The sequence below is a fragment of the Henckelia pumila genome, chromosome 2, assembly GCF_033568475.1.
Source record: "Henckelia pumila isolate YLH828 chromosome 2, ASM3356847v2, whole genome shotgun sequence".
In the NCBI taxonomy this organism is placed as follows: Eukaryota; Viridiplantae; Streptophyta; class Magnoliopsida; order Lamiales; family Gesneriaceae; genus Henckelia; species Henckelia pumila.
In genome coordinates, this window is record NC_133121.1 from 184,784,738 (window position 1) to 184,803,754 (window position 19,017).

Here is a 19,017-nt window from a genome sequence, read left to right on the forward strand (position 1 = left end):
ACTCAAACTAGGAATCCCATCATTTTTAGTACCCTATCAAATCAACACTAGTCCTCATGCAGTCATGCTTTAGTAGCAAACTCCACTTCAATATTAATCGATTCCTATTCTATCTTTTTTGCTTTAGTTATATCCATTTCACATCCTTCTCCTTTTCCCTCTTTATGTTTTCGGTTAAAGTACAACAATTGAGGGGGGAATTCACGAACTTTGGAAGGCCCCTACCTAGTTAAAATGCTGATCGACTTTTAAAATTATATCTTGTCAATTGTAAACATTGAATTTGTTCTATTTGGTAGCTCGAGAAATAGGTCTACGTAGCTTCGATTGGTGTCGCGGAAGCGTTTGGAGAATAAAATGGTAGTTCGGAATCCATTGGTTCGCACATACTACCGAAGATTGGAGAAAATTTGACATGATACTTCGAAAAATCTTTATTCAAATTCAATTGTTTGATTAACAATAGGACATCCATATGAGAAAATGATTTTTTTTTTCAATTAACTTTTCAAAGTTTGATTTTTGTGCATTAAATTTTATTTTTTTTGTGATTTTGATCCAATTGTTAATGTGACAGCTTGACACGTTAGCATTTTTTGGTGTCATATAAGTAGGACAACAATTAACGAAAATTAAAATTTAGTGTACTAAAACCAAATTTTGAAAAGTTAATGGATCAAAACAAAAAAAAAATAGACAAATTATAATAGAAAAAGCTTTCCAAAAATGAAAATTATATAAATATTAGTTCAAATAAGTGTATTGTAATTGTTTTGACTTGCGTAAAATATTTATGGGCTTTTTCTTAGCCGTACGTATGGGATTTTTTTATTACGGAAAAAGAAAGTCGTTGAAAATAAATTTGAAGGAAATATTTCATACATGGCTTTCCTCAAACTTCATTTTCAGATATAAAGTGTACGGTTTTTAAAGGAAAAATTACAATTTTAATCATGTAAGTTGGACTGTTTTGAATTTTAGTCATTTAAAATTTCAAACTATGGTTTTTAATCTAGTATAAATTGATTTTTTGAATTTTTTTCTACTGTACCACTAAATCCACCTGCTATTGTATATTTAATATCTATGTTCTTCTGCATGTCTTATAATGTGAGAATAAACCTATATTGCATACAATAAAATCTGTCTAAACAAATAGAGGAAAATTTGTTTTTCTCTAATTTTGAAATATTGGACATCTTTTTTCTTTGTTTTTCCCTTTCAATTTTCTTAGACGGATTTAACATAGGCTTCATTTCACAACATGAGGCTGTAGGAGAACACTAGTGTCAAATAAAATATTCAATAGATTTAAACATTTAGTATCTTCAAGTAGCAAAAGGACTAAAACTAAAATAAAAAATTCAGGATGAAAACCTAATTTTGACAAAATACATCATTCAAATCATACTAACTTAATTACTAAACTAAAATTACAAATTTCTCCTTTTAAAATATTGGACTGCCACGTTGTTATTTATTTAAAAAACCTCTTTAAACCTATATGTTGTCTTATACATAGAACTTTATGAAATCATGAATAAAAAGGCCGCATAGCGTCAAGGACTCAAGAAGACAAAATTCGATCACAACTGTAGAGTATTTCATGAGTTGCTTCTAAGTAGTTTCATAAAATATCTACTAATTTATTGAAATTTTGAGGAATTTTCCGAATAATTTTGAGAAGATTTTCTATAATAATTTAGTAGCATGAAATTCATTTAATCACATTGCTAATTTTCTGATAAATAAAATATACCCTTTTCACAAATTACAGAAATAATGTGAATTTATTTAATAAAAAATCATAAAAAATTAGTTTAATAAATATGTATCTTATAAATTGAAATTTTTTCATCTATATTTTTTAAATTTTAAAATAATCTTATTTGTAGGACTGAGTGCTTGTCACTTCACCAAAAATTATAATAGCTAATGGTAATGGTGCAATTTAATATTTTTAACCACACAGTAGCTCAAGCGTCATCGTTCGATCGTTTTACCCAGTAGGAACAATTATTGCATCTCAACAATCTGCCTCTCAATAATTGCACTTCATGCAAGCAATGTGAAACAAACACATGACCTTGCCTATGATACAATTTTAGGACTGAACGTTTGTCGTTCTACCAAAAGCTATAACGTACTGGTGGAAATTGTGCAACTCAAATTTTTTAAACCACACAGTAACTCAAGCTCCATGGTTCGATTGCTCTATCCAACAGGGACAAATATTACATATCAACAATATCATCATAAAATAAATTTTATCAAACTTTTTGTTAAAGTTTTTAATTTATATATATATATTCTATAATAAATTTTTACACAAACTTATTTAAAACAAAAATTAATATTATGCATGATTGCATCACCCTGCATAGAGGATAGTGATTGATTATGTCCTCACTACGTTTTCTTTTGGGATAATTATATACATTATCTTTGTGAAATCACGAGATTTGCTTAAAATTTCTTATGACTATAAACTTCTCGTATTTTTTAATCTTGAGCACATATACCCCTGAAAGCACGTACGAACAAGGAGTATGTACTAAATTTGAAAACATGAGGATGTATGTACTAAAGATTTAAAAACATAAGAAGCTAATAAATAATTCTTCACTACAACATTGCGAAAATTATGTAAAACACTCTATAACCTTGCTCACTCCTAAAAGGAAAAAAGCAAAAGCTTCAAGAACAGCATTAGCTCAAGGACATCCTCAGCTCATTGGGCTCACTAGCTCCTTGGCTCATTAACTCAGTCCTTAACTCCATGAAGGAACTCCTTTAGTACGAAAAAGGCATGCTTAGTGATCGATAATTTTGGTTATGAATAAATTTAGCAAGTGGATTAGGTCTAATAATAATAAATGTACAACGAGTCCAAGTATCGATATATAGAGACTGTAATTAATTACCAATTAAGATATAATAATTTTACTTAATCTAGACTAAAATAATTAATAGGGATTTGGTTTGTTCAGCTAAAGTTTAATTAATAAATCAGTTACAATAAATAAATTGAAAACGAACACATCTAAAACTTTTTGGATTACAAATTCAATTAAAACGAGACAACCAAGGAACACGAAGGTATCGAGCTAATTTATGCATCCACGTGACATATACTGAAAATTATGTTTATTAGTATCACGGTGAATTTTCTTATATTATTCAAAAATCTATTTCTAGACTGGCTAAACCAATTCACGTTGAACGGATTAATTATTTCTAATAAATTATAATCAAACTCAAACACATTCAATATTTATGAAAATATATTTTTCACCTAAAACCGCATATTGAAGCCAAATGTTATTTCTATTCGGTTTAACCATATGTTGATTTTAATCAATCCTCTTTTGATTCGTGATTAATCAACAAACATGTGACTAGATGATCAGGCTATTCATAAGAAATATTAAACTAACATCAATCAATAATTGAAATATTCAAAATATATAAAACTTGCAACCACGTGTCTAACATAAATCAATCTCAACCCAATATCGTGGCCTTAGTTGAATAAAAACTATTCCATAAACGAAAACACATATAATTCAAAAAGTAGTTTCAATCAATAAAAAAAGAAGAACTGAGAAGAAAAAGAAGAAGTGTTCATCAGAAGCTCTCCAATTCTCCAAGCCCTAACTGTCATGCGTCCCTCGATCTCTCCAAGTTTCTGCTTGTAAAAAGTGTCTCTTCAATTGGACCAAAATTCTCTTTTATATATTTTCTCAAAGACCTTCAAATAAATCTCTAATTCGAGCCCAAAAAGGAATGAAAATATCCACGGTTTCCAAAAATCCAAAATTCTGCGCGCAAGGATGGAAACTTTTGCGACATGTCCGGACCCTGGACCACCTCCATGTCAGGTCCGTGCATAGGTTCGGACCACCTCCATGCATGGTCCGGACACGGGTCCGTGCATGTGCGCTCGATCTCAAAAAAGTCTGTTTGAGCACGAAAAGTTCTGTCTTTGTATTTAAAAATCTCGTCAAGCTCGCTCGAGCGCAAGAAATACTCGCTCGAGCACGAAACTTTCTGCCTCAACTCTCATAAATTCCCCTTTGCGCGCTCGAGCGGCCAAAATTGACGGCTCGAGCGCAAAACTTTCTGTCCCAACTCCGAGAATTGCCTCATAATACCTACAATTCAACCAAAACTAGTGAGGAGTAATCTGAATGCATGAATAACAAAAATAATCAAACATGAATGGATCTAATGACGTAAAAACCATGCAAAATGGACTAAAAAATATCACAAAATAATGAATAAAAACACACTTATCAAATTAGCTCTTTTTTTTTAGCCTTGATTCATATGACATGGTTCGTGCAGTTTTAGATGTTGCATCAATGAAATTCTATTCTCCACTTTATTTTAAGAATACAGGACGAACAAGTAGACCTTTTAGAGGGGTTATTTTATTTTTTCATAGGGGTTTTTAGTTATCTCGAGTTTTCACAGTGGTAGTGCATACAATTAACACATTTCTATTTATCTTTCCCTTTCTTCTTGATTTCGTGTAGTTACCCAATGTTTCTCCATGAGGCTATGTGCATGTACTAATGGATTAGGCCTCCACATATATATATATAGAGTTTTTTTATGGTGTCCAACAACTATGCTCAACTTCATGCCCACCATGTATAATAGGTGAGTTGACCAGCACAATTGATGAGTTGACTTATACATGGTGGGCTGTAACGCCCCGTTTTTATCTTAATTGATGTTATTTGAAATATTCAGTGATTTCAGAATTCGAGAGCCGACTTTTTATTAATCAGGGACCTTTTTTGCAATTTTCGGAAATTTCAGGAACTAAAATGCAAAAATGGTTTTTGTTATAAGTTAGAGACTTTGACTAAGTCTCCAGTTCTTCCCTTCATCACCTCCAAACCGTTCACTCCTCCATTGAAGCGACCAAAAGCTTCCCAAGCTTTTGTGATTTCGATTCTAGCTCAATCCGTCCGATAGAATTGAATTCTGACTTGATATCTACAATCACAGCTTCGAGTGCTCCGTTGGATGTAAGTTTATCTTAATTCTGAGAGGGTTGAATTTTTGGATGTTGTTAGAATTAATTTATATTCGGAGAGGATGATTATTAGATAGCTGTGACAGTATATCTAAGACGGTTCAAAGATCTAACGACGATCAGATTTGATATGAATTTTCTTATTATTTTTCGAAAATTTGATTTTTGAGATGTGTTGGTATTGTGTTGGATATGGTGTTTGAGGTTTAGAATGAGTATATTGAATTGATATCCTGCTGTCTGTGTTTCCGGTTTGATCAGTTACAGCCGTTATGCCGTCAGTTTGAGTTTTGGATATCGTTTCGATGTTTGATCGTATCGAGTTTGATTGAGTTTTGATGTTGATTTTGATCTGTGACTTCTTCTGATAGATTGAATTGAAGTACTTGAAGATTGTGAGCCTTGCAGTCTTGATCAGTTTAGAAGAGTCGAGCCGGTATAGTATCGATGTCTTCTTTTATCGATTGATGAACTTGTTTGGATATTGATTGAGGATTTGTTATTTTCAGATTGAAGAGTTTGAAACGACGAGAAGGTATAAGATGACTTTGAAATGGAATAGGACGATTAACTCGAATCCAGATTCATTCGAGTGTCCTAGAAAAAATCACATACTTGCATGTTTATATGCTTATATGAATTTATGATTGAATTTATATTTGAATGCATGAGATTACATATGCATTCATATTGAGAGGATTGATTATTCATTTTGAATTAGACGATCTGGAGATTATAGCTGAGTGGCCTTGGTAGGCGATTTACTACAAGTGTCGATTAACTCACTATAATGCCCTAGAGTCTAGAGGATTAAAATATACCTCGTCCACCTCGAAAGGGGAGTTCGGTGTGATCGTTGGATATTTTAACCTCGGGATCCCAAACCGCAGAAAGAAAGAAAGAAGAATTCCATTTGATTATCTGAGTTTGATAATCCAGAAGTTTTAAAGTCATGCATATCATTTTAATTCCGCAATTGAATGAATTACTTGAGGAATATGTGGAATTTGATTTTATATCATGTTTTGATATATTTATGTGATATTATATTCTAGTCTCTTTTACTGGGAATTGTATTCTCATCGGATTATCCGGCTGTTGTCTTTGTTTGTATGTGTACTTGGCAACAGGTGGGGCAGGACCGAGTCAGAGATTTCATGACTAGGTGGAAGAGTTGATAGAGTGAGGCCTTGTTGTTTTAGAAGTCGAGTTTGTAATCGAACTTAGATCGTATTCGAACTTGTTTTGTATTGAATAATCTAGACGGAAGCATGTTCTATTAGTTCGAGATTGTTTAACTTTAGAACTACTATGTATGGAGTATACATGTGTATTAACGTTTTGAGTTGCGTTGTAATGCATGATTTCGTTTTGTAAGGGTTGAAGTCGAGCCTCCTTGTTTTTCTGCTGTTTCCCAGTTCTACAGCAGGGGGCGCTCGGGCTGCAGTTTTTAGCCGCCCGGGCGCACCCCCCTTTTAAAAAAAAAAAATTCTTGCTTTTAGTCTTGAATCTTGTTTGCTTAATTGTTGTCTAATCCAAGATTAGTTGTTTAGAATCGAGGTCTCACATTAAGTGGTATCAAAGCATAAGATCTTGGACTGAATTTAGAGGAGAGCGAGGTAGATCGAGTCCTCTTGTTTTGGCTCCTCGCATGTGTTTGAGTTATTTAATTGATTTATTAAACACGATGCGAGCATGCTTTATTGATTGAGAATTATTTGAATTACATGATTATGTGATTTAATTTATAAAGAATGAATTGATTGAGATATGAACTATAATCATTCATTGAATCCGAGTTCCGTCTTTTGGCTTGAGTAAGAAGATCAGAGGTTGTGGGACACTGGAATTTTGAGATTGAGATATATGTGTTCTAATCCCTTTGATTTTAGATGGGTACTCGAAGAAGATTGAACATGAATACTCCACCTGTAATGACTCCTCCGAATGACCAGGATAGCCTTAAGGGCTCCAAGGATAGCCTCAACACAACACACTTGCTTCACACTCAAGTGCTTACAACGATAGCACAACACACTTGACTTGACACTCAAGTGTTTACAACAATAGCACAACCAACTCACAAACTATTTTTACAAACACTCTCAAATACTTGAATATATCACACACACACTTTGATAGTGAGAAATTGCTTGCAAAGGAGAGAAGAGATGAGTTGGGATGTCTCCAAATGAACTTGGATGGCCTCTATTTATAGTTGGCAAAGATTTGAATCTGATTTGAGTGCATGGAGCATGTGTTGAGAAGTCAAGGAGTGACAAAAAGTGTTCGGCACCGCTGCCTACTTTTTCCCAGCACTGAGCGGATTTTGTGGAAAAATCATATCTCACAATCTAACCGTTGGATGGCTTTGAAATTTAAACCGAAGCTTTAACAAATCTGGATCTTCATTCTGAAAGGTGGAGATTTGCTTTGAACGAATCAATCATGCCCAGTATTTTTCGGAAGTCGCTTCATCATGTTTTAGAACTTGTTCTGTGCAACAAATTTGAAAAATATGTATCTCCCAATCCATCTGTTGGATTAATCTGAAATTTGGACAGAGGTTGTAAAACATCCAAAATTTGAATTGGATTGGTGGAGATTTGATTTGGATGTCTCAATCATTCCCAGTTACTTTTTTAATTTGATTCTTCATCATTTGCTTCAAGTTCTGCAGAAATAAGTACTGTGCAAGTTTGAAAACATTGGATTGATATGAAATTTTGATATAAGTTTGAAAACATCCTGATCTTGATGTGGATTGGTGGAGATTTGATTTGGATGTCTCAAGCACGTCCAGTAATTTTCAGAAGTTGATTTTTCATCCTTCGCTTCAAGTTCTGCAGAAATAGGTACTGCACAACGTTTGTGGAAAAATCATAACTCCATATCTAGCCGTTGGATTGCTCTCAAATTTGGACAGTACATGTAAAAATTCCTCATCAAGATTATGATTGGTGGAGATCGGATTTCAATGCATGTAAAATTCCCAGTAATTTTTGGAAGTTGCTGCTCCATACTTTGGCTTCTTCTTGTCCCTTTCTTCATATCCTCATAACAATGTTTCATGGCATCCACATAACATTGTGTTCATTATATGAGCAATATGAGACTTCATAAATACATTGATAGCTTCAAAATAACTTCTAATAATTTATTTGTCAATAAATCTAATCTGCAAAATCTCACTTTAAATGGTTAGTAACAATTAACCGAGTTTTGTAATCATCAAAACATAATATTATGAGACTTGTTAATGCATTAAAAACATTAATCTCATAACACGAAATTTGTATGCATTTAAGGCGTAACAAGAAATATCTTAAGGTACATAACTTTCCTCAACTATGTTGGCTTGCCTTGGTTTCTGATTTTTGTTGTCTTTCTTTGGAAGTTGCCAATATCTTGCCATGTGATTCGGTTTGCCATAGTTTTAGCAACTTCCTTGGAATTTCTTTGCCTTCCCTTGTTTCTTTTCAAAGTTTGGGCGCTTCTTTTTATGGGTGTGGCTTGTTTCTGCTAGATTAGATTTTGCTTCACTTTCTAATTTCCTCTTGTACGGAATGGATTCTGTTTTGCGGTTGTATTCCTCAATTCGAAGTCTCACAATGAGTTCTTCGAGTTTTAACTCCTTGCGTTTCTGCTTGAGATATTTTTTTAACTCTTTCCACGACGGCGGTAGCTTTTCAATAATGGATGCAACTTGGAAAGATTCATTGAATTCCATCCCTTCGGATAACAAGTCATGAAGAATAATCTGAATTTCTTTAACTTGGCTCATTACCATTTTGGTGTCAATCATTTTGAAGTCAAGGAACATTCCAGCAACGAACTTATTTATTCCTGCGTCCTCTATTTTGTATTTCTTTTCCAAAGAATCCCATAATTCTTTGGGAGTCTTCACAGAACTATAGACACTGCATAGTGTGTCATCTAGTCCATTCAATATGTAGTTCCTGCAGAGAAAGTCGTTGTGGTTCCAAGCATCAACTGCAGTCTTTTGTTGTGTATCAGAGTCGCTTTCAGTACGATAGGGGGATCCTCCTTGAGGAATTTTGACAGGCTTAGTGTTGTCAAATAAACAGCATCTTCTGTTTCCAATGTTTGAAGTCGACACCAGAAAATTTTGGTGGTTTTTCTCCATGTGCAGGAGTGGTAGCCAGTGGAGTGAATTCGAATGACACAGTTGACATGTTTCAAGACAAACAAACAAACAAAAAACAATCGTATTATGATTGTTTTTTGTTTATCTTCGAATCTGGAACACTGCAACTCAACAGGAATGAAGTCGAGGCGAGAGTATAACACTCTTTCCGCAAGAAAAAATTTCCCGGTTACAAAGTGCTAAACCCTTATCGATAATTGTCTCTAAGATACAACGGCTGTGTCAAGCAATCGAAGCACAACGATTACTTGATTTCTGCGACAGGAATGAAGTCGAGGCGAGAGTATAACACTCTTTCCGCAAGAAAAAATTTCCCGGTTACAAAGTGCTAAACCCTTATCGATAATCGTCTCTAAGATACAACGACTGTGTCAAGCAATCGAAGCACAACGATTACTTGATTTCTGCGAACTCTAATAAGCAGAACTTTCAAGTGAAGAATGAAAAAAAAGAATGCAGAAATATGTATGTTGAAGTGATTTTTTTTCCTGATGATTTCTGTAATCTCTATGTTTTCACGTATATGGGATTGTGTATATATATACTACCACTAGTTTGGGTCCAAGGACCATGTCTTTTGATAGAAATACACAACCCAAAGCGAAAAAAGCCCGAAAAAGGTCACATATTTTTTGAAGAATCGGACGGCGCGCTCGAGCGCAAGAAACGTATGCTTGAGCGCGCAAAGTTTCTGCTTTGCTTCTTGGAATTAGCGGCAGGCGCACTCGAGCGACCAAAACGTGCACTCGAGCGCACCTATGCTCTGCCTTGCTTCTTGATTCAACTCCAGGCGCGCTCGAACGACAATAACTCACACTCGAGCGCACGGGTGCTCTGCCTGGTTCCTTTGATTTATAACCAGGCACGCTCGAACGGCCAAATCCGTTCGCTCGAGCGTGCAGATCTTCTGCCCGAGTCTTTTCCAACTCCTTAAAAACCTTTTTCATTCAATATTTCCAAAAAGTGCAACATACAAAAATTTCAAAGTTTATGGTCCTTGCAATGGGCTTGTTTGTGTTGCATTATATATGTGAAACCTTCTTCTTGTGCAACCCGACATTGCGAGAATTCAGGTTGCTTTCCCCCTGGAACATCGTGTACCCAAAGGGTTATCGTGCATATGATATATAGCAAATGGGTTTGGATTTGACCCAAATACTGGTGCTTAGAAGGTTGTTAAAATCTGGGGATTCGACAACTACAATCCTTTGAATGGTACGGTGAGGATTGATTTGTACAATTCGACCTCGAATTCACCGAAGCAGATTGATACTGAATTACCTCTACATTTTATTCGATGGTTTTGATATTTCGAACTCTTCTTAACAAATTCATGAAATATGGACACTGAAACAATATATGAGGTACGCATCATTTGTTTCGACACGAGCATCGAGGCTTTTCGACTAATGGAATTTCCTGTCCATTTTGACGAAATATTTGATCCCAGCGCTACAGCCTGATGGTGTTAAACGAGAGCCTAGAGATGGCTTTGTATGAATTAACAAGAATGGGCACACCTAGTTGAAATTTGGGTGATGAACGAATAAGAGGTGAAGGAATCGTGGACGAAACAGTTGGATGAATGTGATTGCTATGTGAATCTGAGAATGGCCAGTTGGCGGCTTGTGCACTCCACGAAAACAAGTTCAAGGAATTTGGATTGAACGGGTGTAAAAAATCATTGAGAGCCATAGTTTACGAGGAAAGTTTGATTCGTTTGGAAATATAATGGTAATTCCAGGCGATCATATGCATGAGTAGATTAGCAGTAGTTGTCACAAAGTTTGATTTTATTAGACATGCTTGTTTTAATAATCTAAATTCTAACTACCTAATGTTTATTAGGCAAGATTAGACGGTTTTTGACAAGTTCTATGAGTCAGGCCAAAACCGCATTTCCAGGACTTGGTTCGTTTATTACTCATGAGTCATGTGGATGTCACCTATGATGGGAATTTGATCATTGGAACCACTGATATTTATTTGATTCTTATATGTATAGCCTGTTTTCAAACAAGGATGGGAAGGTAAAAAACTGGATTCAAACTTGTCTTCCGTCAATCTCCAATCAAAACCCATACCCTGTCTGACTGAAGGAGTTCGGAGCTTCCGATTTCGAACTTGGAGCTTCCGAACTGCAATGTACATTCCGAATGGTTCAGATCTTTCGATCTTGTCTTTGTTCAAGTTTGGGCCTTTCGAACTACTCGAATCCTTGATGCCTTCCGAACCATTTCTGCACGTCCTTAATCCGATTTTCTATTTATTTTTTTTTCAAATAAGGACTCTTTAATAATATTTTATTCATTTTATACGTGCTATTAGACATGTAATTGTTTAAAATCAGTACACTTCTAGTGATATATCAATTTAAAAACTATATATTAGTTTAATCGAAAACGCACTCATTAAAATAATAAAGTAATAATCCATCGATTAATTAATAAATCTATAAATTTTTAAAAGGGATAATTGCATATATTACCCCTGTGAAATAATGTGATTGCTAAAAACCCCTATGACTATAAACCCCTTGTGTTTTCAAATTTTGTGAACAAATACCCCTGAAAACACATACGGACAAGGGGTCATGTGCTCCAATTTTGAAAATATAGGGAGGTATGTGTGCTCAAGATTAAAAAACACAAGAAGCTAGTATATTATTATTTTTTTATAGGGGGTACGTAATATCAATATTTCACAGGGGTAATTTATGCAATTACCCTTTTTAAAAATTTCATGATCACAACATTTTTAATTTTTAAATATTTTATTTGTAGGACTGAGCGATTGCCGTTTTACCAAAAGTTATAGCTGTGGTAATTGTGCAACTCAAATCTTTTAAATCACACAGCAGCCCAAGCACCATGTTTGCAACTCAAATCTTTTACACCGCACAGCAGCCCAAGCGCCACTCAAATCTTTTAAACTGCACAGTTGCCCAAGCGCCATGGTTCGATAGCTCTACCAACAGAGACAATTATTGCACCCCAACAATCTCCCTCCCAATTATTACAACCCAACAATCTCCCTCCCAATTCTTGCACTCTTTGCATCAATGAGAATCGAACCCATGACCTTGGCTCTGATACCAATTGTAAGACCGAGCGCTTGCTGCTTTACTAAAAGTTATAGCTGGTGGTAATTGGGCAACTCAAATATTTTAAATCGCATAGCAGCCCAACAGTCATGGTGTAGTAACCCGATTTTATTTTACAAGATTAAGTTGATAATCATGTTTAGATTTAATAAAACAAGATTAAGAGATTTTATTATGATCTAACGGACCAAGGATTTGGCTCCAGAATGCCCAAAAAATGGTTAATGGGTTTATTGGGCTCGGGCAGTTCGGAGGATTCGAACTGGGTTCGGAGAGTCCGAACTAGGACAGTTCGAAGGCACGATTGGAGTTCGGAAGAGGGTGAGATCGGACGATCCGATCATGGGATCGGACGGTCCGAACTCTCCCAGGACATATGTCAAAAGAAATTCTACAGGTGTATCAGACGTAATAGATCGAACGATCCGAAGAAGGATCGGACAGTCCGAACCCGCATGCATGCGACGTGGAAACCATGCAAAGATCGGACCGTCCGATCGATTCCTATAAATAAGGGTCTGAGGCCTCATTTTCATTTGCTAATTCCTCACCTCTCCTTGGCCCATGTAGCTCGATTCTAAGAGCTTTTTGGTACTCTATTTCTTTAAGAGTTGGAGTAGGTAGTAGGTTTTAGATAACGAACAGTGTCCGTAGTAGCGGCCAGGCGGCGGAGCTCTAGCGAGGTGTCCAGGGGTCATAGCGAGGCTGTGCCCAGGTTCTGGGGCATGCGACATCAGCGGGCTGACGACAGACGAAGGTATATGGCTTTGGTTCCCTATAGTAAGTAGGGAGTAGACTATATTTTAATTAAGGCTTTAAGAATTATAGGTGATGTGTGGCATGCTAGATAATACATGGGTATTTATGTATTGCAGTGCTGCATGGTAGGTTTGGACCTAGAGGGAAGCTTTTAGGATCTGCCTTAGTAAAGGTACGGAAGTATTATTCGAGATATCCAGATTGAGTAGACATGTATTATGTGTTTGCATGTATTATGTGATTGCATGATTTATATTATAAAACATTTCATGACAGTATGTTGCATACATGAGCATATTAAGTCTTTATCCTAGCAGTATCCTGTAGTAGGACGCTCACCCTACGAGTTTTTGGATGGTTGGATATGTAAGTCTTGTGTCAAGTCACCTTATGGTTGGACACTTATACTAGTATCAAGTCACCATTATCCACTAGGTATAGGAGCCACCTCCTGAGGTGACGACATAGAGTGTTATATACCCTGGGCCCGGTCTATGAGCTAGTTTTCTTGACTTGAGTGTCTTGGTATCCAGTTCACTTGCATACATGTACGTATAATACCGTATACTCATACTCTCGTACTGAGCGTGTTAGGCTCACTTCCGGATATTTTTTGTTATCTGGATACCCCATTCAATGGGGTAGATGCAGGTTGTTCTCCTGAGGACTGGGAAGTTAGGTGTGACCAAGGCTGGATGACAGGGTTGACCACTAGACTTTACTTTTTGGTATTTAGTTTATTTGATTTCCGCATTTACTCTGCTTAAGATTATTTATTGATTAATTGCATGTTTAAGCTTCTGATTAGTAGGTGATCACGATGCGGGTCACTACACATGGTTCGATGGCTCTATCCAGCAGGAACAATTATTGTACCCCAATATTATTGTTTTTATTATATTTTAAAATATATTTCTCGAATATAACAGAAAAATCGCATTCATAATATTGACTTTACCACTAATTTTCGTTAGAAATTCGAGAATTCAAGCAATCTTGCTAAAAGGTTTTTTTTTTTTTTTTTTAAAAAAAAAAGCAATCTTGCTAAATAAATCAATTGAATGAATGCATATGCCTTTTTTGTTATTTGCAAATTGCAATTGATTCAAATTCAGTCAAACAGCTGACTGAATCCACAAGAATAGAATCGTATCCAATCCAAAATTAATTTCCAATTTAATGTTTCGAAGATTACTATTTAACCAGACCATACAATTAACTTAGTACAAGAATTCATGTGTCGATGGCAACAAACAATCTTTCTTCTTTCACAGCTGTCATTCTTCATTTTTACAACTTGTATTAACAAATTTGTTAAGAGAATCTTCATAATCATTTATTTTTAGATGTTGCAAATACTAATTTAATTGTTTAAATTAAAATAGGGTTACTGCAAGTGCTACATCAATTAAAAACTATATATTAGTTTAATCAAATTAAAATGCACGTGTCAAAATAATAAAATAATAATTTATCGATTAATTATACATCTATAAAGTTTTAAAATTTTATGACCACAACATTGTTAATTTTTAAATATTTTAGTGTATTTATTATTTAAATTGGATTCATAAAAATTTCAGTCTTTTCAATCGGTATATTGCAAAGATCTTATTCAAATTGTAATTTCGAAAAAAAACATTCTTTATTTTCAACAAATCAACAATCTATAAATTAATAGGACATAAATTTTATAATTGGTTACGTTCGTTGGACTCAACTCTCAAGATTACCTATAATTAATTCCCAACAAGTTACCACTAATTTTCGTTTGAAATTCGTGAATTCAAGCAATCTTGCTAAATAAATCAATTGAATGAATTCATATGCCTTTCTCGTCATTTGCAAAATTGCAATTGATTCAAATTCAGTCAAACAGCTGACCGAATCCACAAGAATCGTATTCAATCCAAATAATTAATAATTTCCAATTTAAAGTTCCAAAAATTACTATTTAAACTGGGTTTAGTCTACAACACCATATAGTATACAAGAATTCAAGTATCCATGGCAACAAACAATCTCTCTTCTTTCACTGTCATTCTTTATTTATGTCTTCTTCTATCCACAACCGGCGTCTATGCGATGCTTGAAAGCCCTAAAGTTGATATATTATTTGGAATTTTCATTCAAATATTATAAAGTATTCCTTATCAGATAATAACTAATTTGCTCATCTACATATACAGATTGTTGAGTATTGTGTCGCAAAAAAAAATGCCTCGGAGAAATTGTTACAAGAATATATGAACTACGCTTGCGGGACTTTGAATTTCGATTGCAGTGCTATACGGCCGGGTGGTCCATGTTTTCTTCCAAACACATCAATACATCATGCATCGTATGCACTCAATCTCGTCTTCAGAGGTTTCAACGAAGACGAATGCGGCTGGCCTTACGATATCGGAAGAAGAACATTTACGAATCCTTGTAAGTAAATTTCTATATATATAGTTTTGATATAATGAGCAACCATATTATGAATACTAACACGAGCAACCGTTGACGTTACAATCAATTATTGTCATATCATTTGTTGTCATGATGATTGCTCATAATATAAAAAAGTTAGTTAATACTTTAGTCTATACTTTATTAAGGCAAAAACTTTTATGAGACGGTCTCAAGGGTCATATTTATGAGACGGATCTTTTATATGTGTTATCCATTAAAAAATATTACAATTTATGTCAAAAGTATTACTTATTATTATTATAAATATGAGTAGAATTGACCCGTTTCACGGATGAGACCGTCTCACAAGAGTGTTACTAAAAAATATATATAATAAGATACGAAGATTTATATGCATATATATGTGTGGGCAAAAACTCCTATGAGACAGTCTCAAGGGTCATTTTTATGAGACGGATCTCTTGTATGGATTATCCATTAAAAAGTATTACAATTTATGCCAAAAATATTACTTATTATTATAAATATGGGTAGAGTTGACTCGTCTCATGGATGAAACCGTCTCACAGGAGTATTACTCATATGTGTGTGAGTGGTTAATAAAAGTTAAATAATATTTGTATTTATTTACCGAAAATTAATTACATTATGTTTATATAAAAAAAATTATAATGCTAGCTTTATGTATAAAAATAATGCTAGCTTTATGTATTAAAAATAAAAATATAATTAGCTATTTTCTTCTTCAATAGCATTATACAACTAATGATATTTTGGTGCAGCGCATGGTAAATGCCACTTCCCATGAGTGGTGTGGATTGTGACAAAGACGAGGAAAGAATCGACCAAACTCGTTATTTTACTACTAGTGATGAAATTGTCAAGAAAACAATTCATTATCCAATAATATATATATATATATATCTTAAAAAGTATGTGTTTAATTGTGAAATGTCCAAGAAGGTGAGGTTTTAATTGTGTCATATTTATTTTGTCCTTGTGCCAACATTAAAGAACGTGAGTGTAATTGTCTTTTCTTAATTATTTTGTTCTTAATTTATTGTCATGTTAGAAGACTTTTATCTTGCAAATATTTTTTTTCTCTCATTATTTAATTAAATTTTGTTGTCATGTACATAAATATAAATAAAAATGTGTTTTTTAAGTTCAATGGGTAAATAATTTTGTTTATTGTCCAAACTATGATTGCATCTACAAAAATACATTATTAAATTTTAATGTATATTATTTACAATATAAGATATTGATTTTTATTTAATAATATTTAGGTAACTATATTTTGTTATTAAAATAAAAATATAATAAGATTAATTAAAATAATTAGTTATGTATACTAACTCACCGATAATAAAAATAATGACGTTATAAATAATTTTATGAAATAATAAAAACATAAATTAAATTTATCGCTAGCTATATCTAAAACAAAAAGATTATATAAAATTTACTAACCTGATGCCTAGCAAAACGACATAGGTTTGTAAGAAAACTTCCAATCACGACAAAAAAGACACGATGAGATCGATGCAAGTACATGTAAGTGATTCAAGTCTACATTATCGATTGCCAAAAAAATATAATTAATCAACAATATAGGAAAGATAGAATTAATTCATATACATCTTTACATTTGAAATCAATTGTGAAATGTCCACATTGTCCTTGTGACAATATTAAGATAGTGAGAGTTTAATTGTGTCATGTCTATTTTGTCCTTGTGCCAACATTAAATAATGTGAGTGTAATTGTCTTTCTCTTAATTATCTTGTTCTTAATTTATTGCCATGTTAGAAAACTTTTAATCCTACAAATATTTTTGTCCTCTCATTGTTAATTAAATTTTGTTGTCATGTACATAAACATAAAATAAAATGTGTTTTTTTAGTTTAATGGGTAAATAATTTTGTTCATTGTCCAAATTATGATTGCATTTAAAAAATATACATTATTAAATTTTAATATTTATTATTTACAATATAAGATATTGAATTTTTATTTAATAATATTTAGGTAACTATATTTTTTTATTAAAATAAAAATATAATAAGATTAATTAAAATAATTAGTTATGTATACTAACTTACCCATATAGTATTGACGTTATAAATAAATTTATGAAATAACATAAAAAATAAATTAAATTTACCTCAATAACTAAAACAACAACAACAAAAAAAAACTATATAAAATTTACTAATCTGAAGCCCAACAAAACAGCAGAGGTTTGTAAGAATATTATCTCCCAGCACGACAAAAAAAATATAATGAGATCGATGCAAGTACATGTAAGTAATTCAAGTCCACATAGTTGACTGCCAAAAAAATATAATTAATCAACAATATAAGAAAGATAGAATATTAATTCATATATATATTTTACATTTAAAATCAATTTCAAAATCCCTAAGATTTTAATTTACTTCAGTTGTTGTATCATCCTTGTTTTTGGTTAAAAATCTCACAAAGCCATTATGTTCTTTTAAATTTTTTTTATTTAACTATATAATATTTTTGTTTTACTTAAACAATGTAAATTTTTTAAAAAATTATTATTATTATCTATCAAGTTATTTAAAAATTTTACTGTTGATTACTAAATTTTAAAATTTTTAATATATTTTAAAAAAAATTATTTTTAAATAAAAATTTTGTAACGTAATCATAAGTATATTAATATTTTTATGCAAATAAATATTTTTATATAATTAATTTTCAAATCTCAACAAATAAACAATAAATTTCTATTTTATATATTTTAAAATAATTTTTTAAATTATTTATTATAACATTAATCTTTATAGTATTAACTAATTTTATATAAATATTTTTTTATGAATTTCTATGTGAATATTTCCAAAAATATACTACACCATATTTTGTTGAATTTAAGTTTCAAACATTCCGATAATATTAGATTGGACATATCGGTTACTCTAACAGTTTTGTAAGACTTGTTCAAAGATGTGTTGTACATTGTTCTTTTGTTTTGCAAGTATCTGATTGTATTATAATAATATATTTTCATTCACTTATTTCGACACTCGGGTTTACAATAATGTATTTTCGCCTCATAACATTTCAAAGACAGCGCATTCTATGATTGATTGTGATGGGAGGATTTTTCCCCTCCCCTATTTTGTTTGTCGATGTAACGTTTTTAAGATTTGATGCGATGAAATTAATTTGCTCCCCATTAAAAAAATGTCAATTTATAATTGTCTATATTAGTACCCATAATTTTGAATATTACGAAGTTTTCAATTTTTTTGATGCGATGAAATTAATTTACTTCCCATTAAAAAAATGTCAATTTATAATTGTCTATATTAGAACCCATAATTTTGAATATTACGAAGTTTTCTTCTTTATTTTTTAATATTACGCAACATCTTTCATATATATTTGAATTTTCTAATCGCGATATGTATTTGTAAGTTTATTATGCCTTGTTCTTTTTCATTGATCTATTTTTACTAATAATTATTTAATATGTATATCATTTTG

The 19,017-nt window shown here is 32.7% G+C and overlaps 1 long non-coding RNA gene across 1 annotated transcript; it reads left to right on the top strand.

Annotated features, from left to right (window-relative positions):
* Positions 1 to 15,075: 15,075 nt before the first annotated feature.
* Positions 15,076 to 16,466, top strand: LOC140879441 (uncharacterized). The gene is made up of 3 exons (XR_012149418.1): positions 15,076 to 15,180; positions 15,267 to 15,507; positions 16,275 to 16,466. It is a non-coding gene; the product is annotated as an uncharacterized lncRNA (long non-coding RNA).
* The last annotated feature ends 2,551 nt before the right edge of the window (positions 16,467 to 19,017 follow it).